At 40.2% G+C, this 16,897-nt stretch overlaps 1 long non-coding RNA gene across 1 annotated transcript; it reads left to right on the forward strand.

Moving 5' to 3' along the window:
• The first annotated feature begins 1,584 nt into the window (after positions 1 to 1,584).
• LOC122803312 lies at positions 1,585 to 15,034 on the forward strand. The gene is made up of 2 exons (XR_006365105.1): positions 1,585 to 1,767; positions 14,771 to 15,034. It is a non-coding gene; the product is annotated as an uncharacterized LOC122803312 (long non-coding RNA).
• Positions 15,035 to 16,897: the final 1,863 nt, after the last annotated feature.

Consider the following 16,897-nt stretch of genomic DNA (forward strand, 5'->3'; position numbering starts at 1 on the left):
AGGCCTAAAGCAGATGGCCTATGCTGACTGTCTAAAAAAACTCCAGTTATACTCTGTCGCATATCGTCTACTCAGAGGTGATCTCTGCTTAACATACAAGGCCATGTCAAACCCAGAGCTGTTGGACATGCTACATTTAAAGAAATCCCAATCCCTCAGAGCCACACACTCCAGGGATCTAAACCGTGTCATCACAATGAGCAAAACATGCTGGAGGGATAGGTTCCTGACCCAGAGACTCCACAGACTCTGGAATAGACTGCCCATACATGTCAAGCAGAGTGCCTCTTTGGCCCTCTTCAAAAGGAACCTTGACAACTGGATGGGAGATAGGAAATTCACCCCGGGGATCACGTCACTCGCCCTGCTAGACAGGGGACCAAGGAAGTAAATATTGTGGGAAGAAATAGCCAGGGAATTGTTATGGCTAGGTTTGTATAGGCCCTAGGCCCGATAGCCTAGTACCAACCTATGAACGTATGAGCATTGATCAGTATGACAGATTACAGACAGGAAGTGTTAGCCTGGTTAAAACTCGAAGGCTGTACAGTTCTATAAGGAATGCTCATGTGAATGACATAAGACCTAATTGTAGAATTTACATTTCCTGACTCACCTGTGTATTCTCCTTTTAATTTCGTGGTTTGACTGCTTTAAGAATGGTGCTCCAATAAGGCTCATGCAGTCTTATGCCCTCATTTTGCCTTTCAAACATCGCTAGGCTGCAGTGATTATGTTAATAGTGCGATATAGTAAAAAATGCATCATAAGTATATCAACACAAGACTGAAAAGTACTCATCTGTGTTGTAAATGGTGTTTGAAAATATACTACCTAGAATGTTACAACTTCTTAACAGCAAAAGCATATGTTTCTTAAAGAAACCTCATTCCAACATTTTTTTCTTTGCTGGTAAAAAATTTTTGGTACTTACGTATTATCGCAACCAGATTTTCGCGGTTGCGAGATTTACATACCTCGACAGAATTGAGTGCATAAAACACTTCTGTTATTGTACTTCCTTCCAACTGCCCAAAAACTTTACATTACTTTTAGGAAAAGGGACAATTTGAGAAACCCTGTCCCTGTCTTGTGTGCATTGCAGACGCACACTTGAGTTGTAATCCCTGCCATTGTCCTGCCGGTTGGGTTCTTAAGTGTGTGTGTAATATGAGTATGTAAGAGTGTGTAATGCCCCACTTTGGATGGTGAATTTAAATACAAACTCAGATGCTGTTCCTCTCACCGGTGTATTTGCACCCACTGTAGGATTTGGATTGTTGGGGAAGATGCTGCATGAAAACTTGAATGGAAGTGTTTCCCTAAACAGCCGAACAGGCAATTTCTGATATCCTTGTCATGAAGAAATACCAACTATGCATGATGATAGGGCAGACCTAATTATAATTCAAAATGTTATTCTAATTCCTCCGGACTGCCCTAAAACTTTACATTACTTTTATAAACAGGAGCAATTTGTAATGTAAAGTTTTCTGGGCAGTCCCAAGGAATTACACTAATACTTTGAATCAATTTTATATGTCTGTGTTTTTCTTCAGCATTCCTTCCTCCCTGCCAATTGAAGCAAGCGTGTGTAATGCACGCAAAACAGGAAGATGGCTTGCAGGGTTATTTCTCTTCCCGAATGTAAGCCAAACTGATTTCTCATCAGTAAAGAGTTAAAATAACACCCTTTGGTGTTTCCTGCACCGGTTTTCATTGCAGCATGTGAGTTTCGCAACCGCGAAAATCTGGTTGCGATAATACGTAAGTACCAAACTTTTCAGTATGAGACATTTATATTTACTCATTTGGAGCATTTGATGAATTCTCTATTGATGTTTGCAAGCAGGCTGCATTTTTCCCTTTATTTGCAATGTGTTTTTTGCAAACTAGGGGACAATGCCTCATTGTTTCTATAAATGAATAGTTCCAGTAAATTCACTATTTGTATCTCAGGCATTTAGGAATTTAAGTTGAAATCCTATGTCCTGGAGTACATGCCACTTCATCCCATATTTTGTCTGCTCAGTTGTCATGGAAACAAACCGATTTTGGTTCTCCCTGCTACCTCTGCAGCATTATAACCAAAAATAATTTCTAACGCCCTGACGAGAGGAGAGCTGACGAAAGAAGCAAGGCTCTTACAAAAAAAATGACTGTTTAACTTGGTGCTGCATTTCAGCTCAAGTATTTTGTAAAAATAAAAATAATTGATAAAATATATTGACAAACAAAATACTTTAATTTTGCTCTATTAGTTGCATCTTGCCTTGTTGTGTGCGATCACATGAAATACAGAGTTTCTTCCAGAAGCTATGCTAGCAACAGCAGCAGCAGTTTTTCTAAGTTTGGCTTTGCAATCAAATTGCACTGGGGACTAGGCCTTACGGCTCCTAAATTGGGGCTGCTTTTACACATACTTCAAATGTAATCACAGCAGATCTCTCATATTAATATTTAGAGGCTTCACGCTATTTGCAAGATCTGAAGTAATAATTTCTGAACATACCATACAGTGTGGCTTTTTTGTTTGGGGTCGGTCTTCAAACCTTTGTCTTATTATGATTTTTATGCTACACAGTTTTTGCTTCAATAGTTGTTTTCAGTCGGGGAAATTTGACTGTGCAATTTAGATGTCATTAAACAAGATTGTTTCGGAATGTTAGGATGTTTCTTACACTGCCAGTTGTATTTATGTGAAAATACTGTGTTTTGTGGTTCTGCACACACACACACACACACACACACACACACACACACACACACACATATATATATATATATATATATATATATATGTGTGTGTGTATGTGTGTAAATGGATATATAAATTTGATGACATGTCAAAAGAGCAAGTGTTCATATGAGTGAATGCCTTTTACTGTTGTAAATAAGAGTGATTGTTCTCTTAATGTTGGTTTAGCCTGCTGCTTTTTGTGTGAGATCTAGGAGTTCTACAAGGGGTGTGGGAGGCATAGGAGAGCTTGTCCCCTGCAAAAACAAACAGTGTTTCAGGACTGACATGATAAAAATAAAAGCACTTGGAAACATGAGAAGTGTATAAATTATATAAGATTGGGGTGTGTGGGTAATCGGCAAAGGAGGAAAGGTTGGAGAGTGTACAGTAGATAGGCCAGAAGTAATGAAGGGGTTATATAACTCTGGTAATGAAACTCCACTCCTGTGTTTTAGTAAAATACTGTTTACTTCTTGTTTAATTTGATTTTGTAATGAATTTGTCAAATAATATTTGGTAGATGTTTCAGTCAGTGTGATATGATGTATTTAGCCAAACAAAGCCAACCAGTATTATACCAATTAAAGTATAAACATTTCTGTTTGTTATACACATCTTAAACATACTCGAGTACAAACTCCCAGGCCCAGTGCTTCCTGGAATTCATCAACTCAAATGCTCTGGATCAGCTGGTAAACTCCCCTACCAGAGGTGAAAACATATTGGACCTGGTCATCACAAACATGGGCGACAGGTATTCCACACCAGAGGTCAACCCGTCACTGGTTAGATCAGGCCATAAACTAATCACTCTGGATGGCCACACCCCACCACCACCCCCAACTAAGGAAACCACAGTAAAAACCTTTTCTAAAGCAAACTTCACCTTACTTAAGACAGAGGCGGTAAGTTTCACAGCCCCCATGCTAAAGGATAATGTTGCCCAAGATGCAGAAACCTTTACAAATGCACTCTATGAGCACCTACAAGGATGCATGGATCGTGCCATCCCTAGCAAAACCAAGACTCACTCCTCTAAGAGAAGGAAACCAGTCTGGTGGACCCCTGCCATAAACAGGCTATACAATAGAATGAGGAAACTAGTTCAGAAAAAAAGCAAATCCCAAGAAGGAAAGACATCCCTGATCAGTATCAGTAAGAAACTAAGGTCCCTCATAAAATCATCCAAGGCTAACTTCGAAAGAAAAATAGCCAAGGATTCAAAAGATAACCACAAAGCCTTATTTAGCTATGTTAAGAATCTAAGTGGCAACTCACAGATATGCACTGAACTAGTGCAAAATAGCACAAAATATACTGAACCTACTGATAGTGCCAACATCCTGGTAGATAGATTCAGTGCAAACTTCACCCCCCTCTCACCCTCAAAAGGGCCCACAACCATACCGGAAAAGGGTAGTGTCCCAGAAATCACAGACGCACAGGTGAAAATAGCCCTTTCAAAAGCCAAAAACACAGTGTCAATGGGGCCAGATGGTGTCCCAGGCTGCATCATGCATGAACTACAGAATGAACTAACCCCCCACCTAAACACGCTGTTCAGCCTCAGCCTCTCCACAGGCTATGTGCCCATAGAATGGTGCACAGCAACGGTTATTCCACTCCACAAAGGAGGGGCCACAACTGACCCTGGTAATTATCACCCCATAAGCCTGACTAGCCTGGTCTGCAAGGCTGTGGAGCGCATCATCATGTAACTCATTAACAAAGACATTGGGAACCTCCAAACACTTGACCGGACTCAGTTCGGCTTTGTTAAGGGCAGATCATGCCTACTAAACCTGGTTGACTTCTTTGAGACAGTCACCAAGGCCATAGATGAGGGAAAGGTTGTTCACACAGCCTACCTTGACCTTGCCAAGGCTTTCGACACCATTCCCCACTCGGGTATTACAGAAAAACTCACCAGCCTGAACATAAACCCCTACATCACGAGATGGGTTGCCAACTGGCTTACAGACAGAACTCACACAGTAAGAATAGTGGACTCCAGGTCTGACTCTAAACCAGTTACAAGTGGTGTCCCGCAACGCTCGGTCCTGGGACCCCTACTGTTCAGCATATACTTCTCAGAAGTAAAGGCAAACACAGGAGGACTATGGATAACCTAGTTCGCCAATGACTGCAAACTGGGAGCCATAATTGACTCTCCAGCTGACACGGACATCCTCCAAAAGGGAGTTACTGGGATGGACACCTGGTGTTAAAGTCATGGCCTCAAGCTAAATGCCAAAAAATGCATAGTCATACTGTTTGGGAAAAACAAAACACCTACGAATTACCACATAAGTGGCAGCCCCCTTAATACAGAAGAGAGAGTATAAGAGATCTGGGGACTCAGGTAGATAGTAATCTCTCCTTTGATAATCATATTGCCAAAGTAGTTAGGAAATCCTTCTATGTAGCCCATCTAATTACTAAAGGGTTCGCATTTAGAAATAAAGAGGTTATAATGCCCCTCTACTCATCACTCATCAGACCCATCATAGAGTACAATGCCCCATTTGGGATGTACCTCACAAGACACTTCCACCAGCTGGAAAGACCACAAAAGTACTTCACCAAGAGGATTACTGGCCTCAAACCATATGTCCTATGCAGACCAACTGAAAAAACTCTGGCTGTACTCAGTGGCATATCACTTACTCAGAGGTGATCTCTGCATGACTTACAAAGCCATGTCCAACTCAGAATTGATGGACATGCTCCACCTAAAGAAATCCAAGTCACTGCGAGCCACGTTCTCTAGTGAGCCAAACCTCGCCACAACAATAAATAGAATATGCTGGAGGGAGAGATTCTTGTCACAGAGACTCCCCATGCTTTGGAACAAAATTCCTAACTACATTAGGCAGAGCCCCACACTAATACTCTTCAAGAGAAACCTTGATGAGTGTGGATGGGTAACAGAAAATACACCCCTGGGATCACTTCATTGGCTCTGCTTGACAGAGGATCAGTTAATTAATAATTGGGGTGGTGAAAGCCGACACACTCTGGCTAGGCTTATAAATGCCCTTGGGCAGATAGCCTAATACCTATCTATGAACCTATGAACCTATACCCACAGTCTGTGTGACACTTTCACGTGTTACGTAAACAGTCTGATTTTTTTCACAAAACACACCATGAACTTTGCCTTTTTTAAGTTGTCTCACTGCTGTAACCACGAACTTTGAATGTGGGTGCAACTAATTAACATTACGGCTTCTGTTCTGAAATGTTGTAATGAGGTGCTGTTATTGTTACACTGCATTTATCATTTCAATGTTGTTTTAAGTTCTACTTTGCCTAAATAGTTTTTGAGAACCCAGAAAGCACTTAAAGATATTCATTAGTCATGTTGCTTGTGATTTGTTGAAATTCAGACATTTGATTTGTCATAGGTGTACATTATCCCCACACCTGCCTCTCAAGCAGCAAATAATAGAAAAAAAGCAAATATTATAGTTGTACTTATTGCAGGTATAGTTTAGATGGTCCTTCTATTTCAGTATATTCTGTAAATAGATCTTTTGCCACTCTAGGTTATTCAACTGAAATTCAAAAAATGTTGTCTGTTTTCCACAGTGTTCTGTGTGTGAATGTTTTCTTTGTCTGGAAGACAACTACAATGCTCAAAAATAGAATTTATGGGCATGTTTATGCAATGAAATCTTTTGATAATAATAATGCTTTAGAAAACAAAAAACATAAAGTATACATTTTAAAAAGTTCCCTTTTTGTCTTAGACAAGAGCTGGGTTTTAGAGGAGGTGATGCAGAAACCTTTCGAGAAGTAAAGGAATTAAGATGGCAGATTTTATTAAATGCCTGCGTAAAGCCAGGGTTAAACGAGGTTGCTAATTATAAATGTATGTTGAAGTCAGGAAGATTGATGCACTGATTTTAATTGTCAGTTTTAGTCATATGTTTTATAAATAATGGTGCTGCATTTATGTTATTCTGACAAAGTCTTTGATGCATTGAAAGACAAAGCACTTAGTCAGTGTATAATAAAATAAGTGTCTATTCTTTATAAAGCTATTTTGTGTTTTTCTTTCTTTGTAATTCTCAGTTTCTTTGCCCAAAAATTCTGGGCAAAGCCAAACATAATGGATGGAAAAAGGCACACAATCAGGGACATTTTTAAATGCTACTCTAATTCACTTAAAAAGTTAATAGAACATCAACATATACTTCTCAAACAGCAAGAACTATAAAACTCTAATGTCTGGTATTAACTATCCCTAATTTACACCCCCTCTTATTTTACCATTTTACTTCCCACATACACATTTCATCTGTGGCACCCATATCCTTACCCTCTCCAAACAACTTTATTATTATCATACAAACACTCTTTTTTTCTGTTTCCTATTTCCCAAATTCCATCTAGCATTTAGCATCATTCCCAACAACCTTACCCCTTCCCACATTTCTTTGCACTTTATCCATTCATACTTAGACCCCCCCCAACGATACCTAATTATTATTCTACATTTCAGCCTCTACTTTCCCCAAACAAACCCTATTTCCTGTCTTAACTATATCATCAACTCCAGCCTTCCAAATGTCTCTAGTTCTTACATTTCAAAAACATGAGCAAAGATATCAGGACAACCTAACTCTTGACCTTCATAGAAATACTTACTTTCTACCTACCTTCATCCAGCTTTCAGACTCCGCAACTAAATATCATACAGCCCTGCAACGTCTTGCTTCTTTCTTGATTCCTACTCATCACTACTTACCATTAATAAGATACACATCCCTTTACTTAATCATGCAACTCTTCACCTTATCCCCTATTTGGTTTACTCCTACTGAGCAAGTTCTTATCTTACCACGAGTCAATAATAGCTCCAAATATCTCTCCAAGTCTGTCCCAGCCACCGATCTGTACTTCCTCGCAATACTCTCCACATGTCATACCAAACCTATTTAATTCACCTTTACTCCAAGTCTGTCCCAGCCACCGATCTGTACACATGTCATACCAAACCTATTTAATGTACTCCAAGTCTGTCCCAGCCACCGATCTGTACTTCCTCGCAATACTCTCCACATGTCATACCAAACCTATTTAATGACGCCCCTCTCACCTTTACTCCAAGTCTGTCCCAGCCACCGATCTGTACTTCCTCGCAATACTCTCCACATGTCATACCAAACCTATTTAATGATGCCCCTCTCACCTTCTATTTAATGACGCCCCTCTCACCTTTACTCCAAATATAGGCTAATTAATTCCATTTCAACTCAAATGAAAATAAAATTAGGGGGAAAAATACTCTCCAAAAAACAAAACGCAGTAATACCCCAACATATTAAAGTCAAACCAGGCTCTGCTTCACCTGACGACCTTCCAAGCAAGTACCTTTAAACAGCAGCCAATAGCATTGCCTATCCTGTCTCAGTCCTTACAAGTAGGTCAGTCCAGAAATCCCATGTCCCTCTCTCTAGGAAAAATCGCAGATTATCCCTCTGCACAAAGGAGGAAATTCAAGAGACATTAATAACTTTAGACCCAGAGCAATCTTATCCCCCTTTTTCAAAATACTTGAAGATGTATTCAGAAACAATAGCTAAACTATCTTCTTCAGGAAGAACGCTTATCTCTCACACAACATGGCATCCATCCCTCCCATCGTACTAATCTTTTAATCTTTATAGATACTGTCAATAAAGTTAGAGATAATGGCATACTTCCTTATTTCACACTTATCTAAAGCCTTTGACACAGTTTGTCACAGCAAACATCAACTTCAAATGTCCTCACTAGGTCCATCTCAGCCCAACCTTCTATGGTTCAAAAGCTACCTGTCCAATAGGTATAAGTGAGTAAATATCACTCCACTCTGTCCATACCTTCCAGTCACCAGCAACGTACCACAATGGTCTGTCCCTGGCACCATCCTCTTTAACATTCTCACCAACACCCTCTACACATCCACACAACAGGCCTCCCTAATGCAACATGCAGATGACTCCACACTTATGCACATCAGACAACCTGGCACATCTCCAAACTTATTCAGGAATACTTAACAGCTGCTAAAACATGGCTTTGTAACTCACCACTCATGCTCAACTCAAAAAAACAAACCACCCCCCCAATCATCTTATGAAGAAAACAAATGTTACAAATCTCTTTCTTAATAATAAATCCATTAAAGTCACTTTTCAAATCAACTTATTGGGATGATAGTGGATTATAATCTTAAATATGACCTATATATAAAAAATTGTATTAAAAACTCACCAAAAAGGAATGCTTTACAGAGCCAAAAACATTTTCACCAGCATAACTAAAACTACACTGGCCAGTAGTTACCTCCTCCCCCTACATCTTTATGGTGCTCCCATCTTTACGAACCTCCAAGCATCGCAAAATGTAAAATTTGAACAATGCTATAATAAAGTGGATACATTTGCAGAAAATACCCCTTTTAGATCCCATCACTGTATAGCACTGAAAAGCCTAGATTGATTAAAATTACCCCATAAGCTAACATATAGACAGCTACTTACAATCTTTAAAATTATCTAGCATCCATCTGCTTGTCCAGCACTATATACCATTCTACACAGTGATGTTCTCACTTGGTCATTACGATTCAATGACCGAAAACTCCTCTCTGTCAGCAAACCCATCACATCTGCTGGGCATGGTCTGTATTCTTATCATGTTGCTAAGGGCTGGATCTCTTTACCTGCATCCATCAAGTCAATACCCTCCCTCCCATCTTTAAAAATAATTCTGAAAGACTTCCTAGCCAAAATCGGGCTCTGTTCTTGCTCAAAACCAGGATAAACTATATCCCTAAATATGAACGAGTACCTTTTCATATCTTATACCTCCTTACTCTCCCTTCTTCACTCACCTCCTTAATTTGATCGGTTTCTCTCCCTTGACTCTCTATCTAAATATGCCATAGCCGTGTTTTTTCTCTCACTTCATATTGCATTTCCTGTTTGCATTATACTAACTTAGCTTTAATTTCTCTAAATTGGCTAAAATGTATCTAAATAGTAAATCATTGTCATATAAGTTGTATATATTCTTAACCGATATTTTCACATTTGGTATAATAACTTAAATTGTAGATATTTTTGTATCATTTTTGAAGATTGTAAAATTATTTTTCTTAACACGTTCTTATAATACATCTGAACTTTTCTCTCTAGGTCTGTGTTGAAAATTGGTACCTACCTAGTTGGACTTTCTAGTAATCTAATGTCAATAAAATAAATAATGACTGACTGTAACCCACATTTTATGATGAATAAGTCATATGTATGAGGAAAAATCAGAGATATTCTGCAAAATCTTGGACAGTTGTGAGGTTTGTCACCAAATATTGTATTAACTTTGTACTGTCAAGGCCATGTTTGCAGAAGTACAGAGCATATGTGCCCTAGTAAGGTGAGATCAATAGGCTTTTTGGCAACAAGCAGATTTGCAGAGTACAGTATGCAAACACTTACTTTGTTACTTGCATTACGGCTGGTCAAGGAAGAGACTTGCAGATTTCACAATGAAGAAGAAAACATGATTACCATCCTGGACTTGGAGACTTCATTTTCTATTTGAATTTACTGTTTGTTTCTCCACCTTACAAAAAAAACAAGCAAATATTCAAGACCAATGATGCCACAAAGAGTTTTTATTTATTTTATTTATTTATTTTTTATATTTGTTGTCTGGGGTAGAAGACTGATCCCATTGGACAATTTTCAGGCTCTGCCTGGATTCTACAACCAAAAGTGTATACAGCAAACCAAGTATGCAAGCATTTAAACATCACAATTTGTGTAAGTTATCTGAAGTTAGTAAGAGTCTTTGACAAACAGATCAATGTTACAGTCATGTTTTAAGGGCTCTATGGTTAATCGTCCAACAGGCTAACCATCGAATGGCACATCATCGAAATCTAATTGTTGAATGTCCGTCCATCGAACGAGCACTTCATAAAACCTGTGAGATGGGGAAAATAACTAGCTGGCCAACTCTTCCCTGTCTCACTATTGGTAGTATTTAGAACCCATCCATGTGGGGGGCTTCACCCCCACACACCCCCCCCCAACTATATACACCAACTCCGAGTCACACTACAGTGGGGAAAATTGAGACAGGGAAGTCTTAGCCAACTAGTTACTTTCCCTATCTCACAGGTTTGATGAAGTGCTCATTTGATGGATGGACATTCACTAATTAGATTTCGATGATGTGCCATTCAGTGGTTAGTCAGTTTGACAATTAAGCACAGATCCTGTTTCAAGCTATTTGCAATATGTAGCATGGCTGTATTTAGAGGTATAACCTAGATGGATAATTGTCATGAGTGATAGATTCATCAGATTAGAGATATAGAGACAGGAAGGGTGAAACAATCTAAGTTGTTCACAATCACACAAAGCTATGTCAAACCCAGAGCTTTTAGACATGCTCCACTTAAAGAAATCCCAATCCCTATGAGCTACATGCTCTAGGGACCTAAACCTCATCACCACAATAAACAGAACATGCTGGAGGGATAGATTCCTGTCCCAGAGACTTCCCATACTCTGGAACAAACTACCTATCTATATCAAACAAAGCTCCTCATTAGCACTGTTCAAGAAAAATCTTGATGATTGGGTGGAAGATAGGAAATTCACCCCGCGGATCACTTCTGTGGCTCTGCTCGACAGTGGCACAGGAAGATAATTTTCTTGGGTGACGAAAGCTAGGGTACATTTGGCTAGGCTTATGTAGGCCCTAGGGCCAATAGCCTAGAAACTAACTATGAACCTAAGTAAAAATAGGTATGAGAGAATAGAAGCAGAGGTGGGTTATAAATAGAATGGGTTTATACCAAGGGTAAAAACTATGTTAAAGAGTATAATCGGTTATTCTGTCCATTATAGCCCAGGTTTGTTCCGAATCAGTACTTAACAGTATCACTTACACTGATTCTGTTGACTTAGCCAACCTGCTAGCAGATAGGTTCAGCGCAAACTTCACCCCCCCCTGTCCCCCCCAAAGGCCCTTTTGACATCCCTGATACTTGTCCTGCACCTCACATCTCCATAGAACAAGTGTCACAGGCCCTATCCAAGACAAAGAACACAGCTTCCATGGGACCTAATAATATCTCAGGATGTATTCTGCACCATCTCCAGCAAGAACTAGCTTCACAATTGAGCATCCTATTTAACCACAGCCTAAGTACAGGCTTCATTCCAGCAGAGTGTAGAACTGTCATTGTTATCCCCTTGGACAAAGGTGGTGCCACTGCTGACCCTGGAAACTATCGCTCCATTAAGTCTGATCTGTAAAGCCATGGAGCGTATTATTATGGATCTCATAAACAAGGGCATAGGCAATCTCCAAGCACTTGACCCCACCCAGTTCAGATTCATCAAGGGCAGATCTTGCCTGTTGAACCTGGCTGACTTCTATGATATTGGCACCAAGTCTCTGGATGAGGGAAAGTCAGTGCATACAGCTTACCTTGATTTGACCAAGGCCTTTGACACAATCCCCAACTTGGGCATCATTGAAAAGCTAACACAACTTGGAATGAATCTCTATCTCATCAGGTGGGTGGCCAACTGGCTCACTGACAGGACCCTCAAAGTCAAAATAGGCACCTCCATCTCTGATAGCAGACCTGCCACTAGTGGAGTTCCCCAGGGATTTGTCCTGGGTCCCTTACTGTTTGGCATCTATTTCTTAGAGGTCCAGGCAAAGACAAAAGGCCTGTGGCTGACCAAGTTTGCGGATGACTGTAAGTTGGGTGCTGTCATTGACTCCCAAATGATGTTAGCATACTGCAAAAGGGTGTCACAGCAACTAATGTCTGGTGCCAAAGTCATGGCCTCAAGCTAAATGCAAAAAAATGTATCATCATACCATTTGGCAAAGACACGGCCCCTACTGATTACCACAATGACGGCAACCCCCTAAGCACACAACCTGTGGTAAGAGCAGGTTGATAACAACCTCACATTCGACCATTATGTAGCAGCAATGGTCAGGAAAGCCTTTTGCTTGGTTCATCTCATATGTAAAGGGATTGCATCCAGAAAAAAGGAGGTTATTGCCTCTTTATACTCCTCTCTCATTAGACCAATAATTGAGTATAATGCCCTGTTTGTGATGTACCTCTCCAAACATCTGCACCAACTGGAAAGGCCACTGAAATACCTCACAAAGAGAATCCATGGCCTCCAACACCTGTGCTGTGTGGACAGGCTCAAATCACTATAACTCTACTCAGTATCATACAGATTGCTCAGGGGTGATCTGTGTCTTGCCTATAAGGCAATCTCAGACCCTGCCCTCCTAGAGATGCTCCATATCCGTAAGTCTAACTCTACGCGCACCACCCACTCAAAAGGCCTAAATCTAATATAAGACATCAACAAAACCTGCGGGAGAGACAGGTTTGACTCCCAGAGGCTGCCCCATCTCTGGAATAGACTCCCCATACATGTCAAGCAGAGCACTGACCCTCTTCAAGTGCAACCTTGATGAGTGGATGGGTAACCACAAATTTGTCCCAGAGGTTCTACCTGTGTCTCTCATTGCCAGGGGCGACAGGTGCTGACTGAGGTTTCTTTTAGGGTATACACTCTTTGCTAGGCTTGTAAGGGCCCCAGGGCCATTTGCCTAGTAACCTCCTATGATCCTATGTAGTGTGTGTTTATTCTGTTCATTGAAATCATTTTACAAGATGGTTTGAGGTAGTGCAGGCAGCTTTTCAGCTTATAAATTTATGGCTAGTTGCTAGATATGCAATCCAGAAGAGCAATGAGGAGTCTAGTCCAATTTCCCCAATTTCCCCAAAGCACTGTCTGGTTAAATGAATTGCTCAAGGTCATAGAGTAGTCAAAGAAAGGCTGAGGAGAATCGAACCCTGTATCACACGATGTAGCTCATTAACAGCTGCCAGAGAAATGGGGAAAAAAGAATTGCCAACAACTAACATCCTATAAATAGGGTGGGGCAGTGGAGTAGCAGTTATCATTGTCACCTCACAGCAAGAGGTTCTCCAGTTCAATTCTTGGCTGGGGTGCCTTCTGTGTGGAGTCTGCATGTCCTCCCTGCATTTGTGTGGGTTTTCTTTGGGTGCTCCAGTTTCCTACCTCATTACAAAGACATGCAGTAGGTGGAATGGACACTCTAAACTGGCCCTAGGTGTGAGTGTGTGTGTGGTGCATCTTCTTAGGAGTGTTGGGCCTTGGGATAGCAGCCTGAGTCCATTAAACTCATAACTGCTATAGAAACAATGAGTGCTGAAAGGTGTTCGTTGTCCGATGTACCACATGGTGTGTAAATGGGAAAGACAGAGCTAGAGAGACAACATCCTACAAATACTTCAGGCTCATGCAGGGAATGTAGCTCAGTGATGGGAGCATAGCAATGAAATGAGCGAACTCTGACAAATAATGGTACGTACTAATAATATTAATGTTGCAGGTGTTAGTGTGTTCCAAAGCTACAGGTAGCTATTAATGGCATCTCACAGTACCCAGATACATGGGATATGGATGAACCACAATTTACAAAAGTATGCATGGTAACCCTTTATGAAAATGAAGGTCAAATGTGGCAGAAAACTAAATTGTTTGTGTATAACTATTAGATCCATTACATAAGGAACAATAAAGATACATTTCGTTTTGTAACTGAGTGGGTGGGGTGATAACAGACTACAGTTTTTCCTGAAAAAACTCAAGCCAGGACCCTGTTAGTTACTGATTATAATGCAAAGATAAAAAATGAGATATGGGACAGGGGATAGTTAAAGCAGACAAATATGCAACAATTCTTAGATAAACATTTAACAATTCTGAAATGATATGTCAGCAGTAAAATCCAAAATTTCATCTGACTAAATAAGAAATGCCAAGCATGCTGTAGTATGGATGCTTGGTTTATACAGTTAGACTTACTGGTTTAGATCTGCTAGCTGGCACCGAAGTTGATGGCAGTAAAAAGTGAACATTTTAACAGTAGACTTTTGGTTTAATTTTTTAGATAAGAAGAGAAAGACTTAAGAGTGATGTGTACACAGTGACCTCATGAACAGAAAATAGACTGCCTGAACTTTAAAACAAGATCATTAACTACAGCCCAGAAAGCAGGGATGAAGCACTACAGTCCGGAATCTGGAACTCACCACTGAATGAGCCCATCTTGTCACATACTTGATGCGCAAGTATTGCAGCTTTAAGAATACAAGTTGTCTGGAGAGGTAGTCATGTGACCAGCTTCAGTTTTCAGTAAAAGCTTGAAATGAAACCATCTGTATGTGTGTTTTTGTGTTCTGCACTTCCACAGATGTATTTTCCCTTACTAATCTGAAATGGTCTCAGAAAAGTCAGATCAGGGGGAACATGCAGGGCCAGCATGAGGTGAACTAGCACCCTAGGTGAAGGACTCTGTGGTAGACTCCAAACTGCTCACAAGTGAATATACTTGGGCGTCTGGGGCTGCTACGCCCCCAGAAATCATGGTGGTTCTAAATGATAGGGCTACATTTTAGACTTCTTTTCCAGCATTTTGATCAAATGATGGCCTAAACCTTCTATTTAAGGGGTAAAAATAAAACATTTCAAGGCTTTACTGAAAAAGCTCACTCAAACTCTGTAACACAGCTTGCTGTGAGGGAGAGGTTCATTTATTTTTCTTTTCTTGTATTTTGTATTGTTTCATTGCCCTCTTCTGTTTTGTATACTGTGATTTATTTTCTTTACACTGTGTTTTAATTATATTCTGCTTTTAACTGCATATTTAAACTACGAAAGTGACCACGTGTCTCTTCTGCATTACACAGAAATTAAGTTTTTCCCCACCCAGGTACTGTTGTGTTTTTAAATTCAACTGTTTTTCTAGTTGCCTGCCCCATATTTTAATTTGACCACATATTTCCTTTCCTCTCCTCTTTCACTGGATATTGTAAGAACACATTTTTCATTTTGTGAAATCACTGCCCTTCAATTATTTAAATTTATTGGCCATCCCACTGTATTCCATAGAGACAGAAAACAAAAGTGCCCACCCCTTTCAATCTATATTGCTCTTTTAAAATTAGTGGCTCTCCACTTAGATAGCTAAAACTTAAGTTACCCCCTCTTTCATATCTAACTGCTTAGTGCACACTGCAGCTCTTAGGATATTAACCTATTTTTTTTCCATCCTACCTTTAAAATCTGCAACATCTACTCCAAGACCACCAGTTATAGGAGAGCCCACATTCTGCCTCTCAGTAGTCATTTTGGAATTAGCGCTTCTGTTTCCTCCTGGTGAGAGAAGGAACACGGGGACATTATTTCATGGAGACAGCTGATCAACAGAAAGCCTAATAACTGCTTCATGGGTGCCAGCTTGGAATTTCTGTTTATATTTTGCTCCTGGTGAGAGAAAGAGCAGAGTGCATTGAATCTTGACTGTCTCTGATTGGGCAGTGAGTGTCTGTTTTTGACCTTCCTGACTGGTGGGGTTGCTATTAAAGGCATCTATTAGGAAAAAGCTACAACAAGCCTACAGATCCTTGCATCATCTGGGACAAGACTGTTGATCACCAAAGAGCCTATGGTCTGCTTCTCATCTTGGGATTAGTGCTAATGTTTTGCTTTGAGTGAGAGAAAAGCAAAGGAGCATTGTATACGAGCAGAGTGAAGCTGTGATGAGACCAGCACTAGTAGTAGCTGGGCAGTAGCCATTCACGTGACTCCCCTCTTTTTATCATTCTTGACAAAGTTAATTCTATCTCTTCCTGCTTGATTTGCAGCTGTTTAACCTAACTTCAGAATATCCTCCTAAATAATTCATCCATAAATCATCAGTGTCTACTTATTAGTTTCCCCTCAAATATTTAGCAGTGCTCTGTATGGCCACAGACATAATGAGTTGACATTTTTCATGTAAAAGTATCCTTGAAATTTCACCAATATCTAGTTGCACACAGGACAGCTAGTCTGTAGTGACATGTACTGCCCCCAAAGTTGCAAACCAGGTACTCCTGACATTACTTTATATTTTCACTGTCTAGTCAATAAAAAAGGGTCTGTTGGCATGGATATGAACTTTCCCCTCTACCTCATTTACCAGCTTATTGGATTTGGACATCCTGAGACAATGCAGAAATGACAGGCTGAGTAA

Source organism: Protopterus annectens, chromosome 5.part1, assembly GCF_019279795.1.
Source record: "Protopterus annectens isolate FY-2018-M chromosome 5.part1, PAN1.0, whole genome shotgun sequence".
Lineage (NCBI taxonomy): Eukaryota > Metazoa > Chordata > Ceratodontiformes > Protopteridae > Protopterus > Protopterus annectens.